Source organism: Micromys minutus (genome assembly GCF_963924665.1).
Source record: "Micromys minutus genome assembly, chromosome: 8".
Lineage (NCBI taxonomy): Eukaryota > Metazoa > Chordata > Mammalia > Rodentia > Muridae > Micromys > Micromys minutus.
Window position 1 is genome coordinate 28,470,020 of NC_137977.1, and position 2,654 is coordinate 28,472,673.

At 44.6% G+C, this 2,654-nt stretch overlaps 1 pseudogene across 1 annotated transcript; it reads right to left on the bottom strand.

The window, feature by feature from the left end:
- Nucleotides 1-1,408: 1,408 nt before the first annotated feature.
- Nucleotides 1,409-1,670, bottom strand: LOC308423270 (high mobility group protein HMG-I/HMG-Y-like; annotated as a pseudogene). The gene has a single exon. The product of its transcript is annotated as a high mobility group protein HMG-I/HMG-Y-like (transcript).
- Between the last annotated feature and the right edge of the window lie 984 nt (nt 1,671-2,654).

Consider the following 2,654-nt stretch of genomic DNA (forward strand, 5'->3'; position numbering starts at 1 on the left):
GATGCACAGTTTTTTAGTTATATGACTACATATCGAGGAGCATGAGTTGTGGGTCAACTGATAAGACCATGTTTAGTTTTATAAGAAACTGTGGTTCTTAAAGTGGTCCTTCACACTTACCTAAGAATCACATCCGCAATTAACAAGAATTTTTGCTACTACACCCTTTTTCCAGATTATGGCATTATAATATGAGAATTTTTATTATTTTTTTTAATCCAGAAAAGGCCTATCAAGTAACTGCAAATAGGAAACCGGAGGGGAAGACCCAGCCAGACTGGGATAAATACTAGCCACCCCTCCCCCACAGAACAAGGGGAGGTGGTTCTACACCCTTTTCCCATCAAAGTGCCCCTTCCTCACTGTGCTGTAGCATCTTTCCTTGTGTCGTAGTCTGTAACCAGCCTGCTGCGCTCCACCTGTCACTTCCCCTAGAGTGTATTGTGGCAGTGGAGGTGCGGGAGGAAGACAGACAAAATCAGGAGGATGAACTTCTCGCGCTGGTAGCAGCAGCAATGGTGGGTGTCTAAGAATGAACACTGAACAAGAAGAACAGCAACAACAACAACAAAAACAACTGTCCAGAAGTAGTTTGTGAACAGAGGAGAAGATGGAACAAGAACCTTGGCGGACAGGGAGTAGCACAAGGAGTAGGGCAAGGCTAGCTCCTTAGTGCTCTGTTGGAGGAAGAGCCTAAAGTATAGTATGGGAGGCTTGCTGGTTGGTGCCTGTCTGCCTTAGGTGGAAGTGAGATAGGACCTCATTCTGGAGATGGTGCTAATGTCCATCTGTCAGGTGAGAACAGCAAAGTGGGTGGAGCCAACATTATCCTACTTCCTGTTGTCCAAGGGACTCAGCCAACCTAATGCGGGATCTCAGTAGGGTGGGGCAGGAAAGACTGAGAAACCCACCCAGACACTTTGGTGAGGGACATGCTGGGATCTAAGTATCCCTTGCACTGACCACACTGCTGCTGCCAGGTCAGCCACTGGGGCTTGTCAGAATGAGATGGGGTTGGGGCCCCTTAAGGCCAGGGAAGGCTTCCAAAACCCTATACAGGAAAGCCAGGTACAGCAGGGCAGAAGGGACCCACAAAACAAAGCATCCTAAGAGCCATGGCTCTGAGGGAGTTGAGCAACAGTCTGGCTAAATGGGAAGTTAGCCTTGTCGGGAAGGGCCAGGTGTGTTGAGGAAGAGAGCACAGGGACTGAGCCAAATCCTGCTCCCGTGAGTGGCACAGAGCCTACAGCTGGTGCCCACCTAGTGCGGTATTGTGCAGGGGGGGGGGGGGGCAGGGAGAGGCTTGGGAACAGGGCTTTCAGTCCCAGAGGAAAGCTGCTCCTTGGTGGCTAAGCAGCAGGCAGCACTGTGAGTGGTCACTGGGAGAGGCCCTCCTTTTCCTCCTTCTTCAGTTTCTTGGGTCTGCTCTTTGGTTTCCTCCCTGATGGCTTTCTCCATCTTGGTGTGCCCTTATTCTTGCTTCCCTTTGGTCAGTCCTGAGGTCTCTTAGGAGTTGGCACTTCACTGGGTTTTGTTTGACTCCCTACCAACGCTGTCCCAGGACTCACCAGAGGCTGTCTGCAGGGCCTTCCCCAGCCTGGCTTCTCAGTCCCATCCGTTTCCTGTTTGGAGGCCAGGGGTAGGCTGGACTTTGAGCCCAACTCGTTCATTCTCCTTCTCTATGTATGGGGCAGCTAAGAGTGAATCTGGGCCTTCTTGGAGCCGCACCAATACCAGAAATAGCTGTGACTCAGAGTCCCAAATAGAGATTATTTGGTTATTTGTGTATATGTTTATTATAATTGGTCTCCTATAACTAAGATGTAAGTTTCTTAGAATTAATAATGCCTGACTTTTCTGAAGTTACATCTTCAGCATCTAATTTGATGTGAGCTCAAAGGGAATTAGGCCGCACAGACAGGCCTACACAGTGCCTGATGGGTCTGCATAGCTATTTCTGACTGATAACCATTTACAAATGAAAATCGTGTTTTCTCTAAGATCACCTCATTGGGGAAAACAAATACTCAAAAGGACAGGCCACAGACTCAACTGAAAACAAACTTAATGGCATCTTTTCAGGTGTGTTGTCTCACAGTATCGTGTTAGGAATGTCTTGTTGTCGTTGTTGTTTTGTTTAAACTTATCATATTATTTTATATATTTTTCTCTCTTTTACCCACATGTCCTCTGTGTAGATATTGTGGCTTCCAGTGGTGTTTTAAAGAGATTCCTGGCTGTGGGAATGAGTGGGTCTCTGCTTCTTATGCCATCTCTTGGGCTCTCTGCCTTCCGTTTGAACTTTTTTCCAACTCCAACACGTTAGTTTTTGTTTTCTTATTATGTTTTATTTTATCTAATCATTATCCCTTAAGATTTTATTCGTTTTATAATGGGAGACAGAAAGAGTGGACCAGAAGTGTAGGTAAGAAGGAAATGGGAAAAGCAGAGGATGGTAAACCATAACCAGGATATATATATATATATATATATATATATATATATATATATATATATATGTATATGTATATATATATATATATATATAATTTTTAAATTTATTTTTAATAAAAGGAAAATGCCAAAACAAAACAAAATGAAACAAACAAATACAACAATAACAACAAAACAGAGCTTCAGAGTCCCATTGCTTC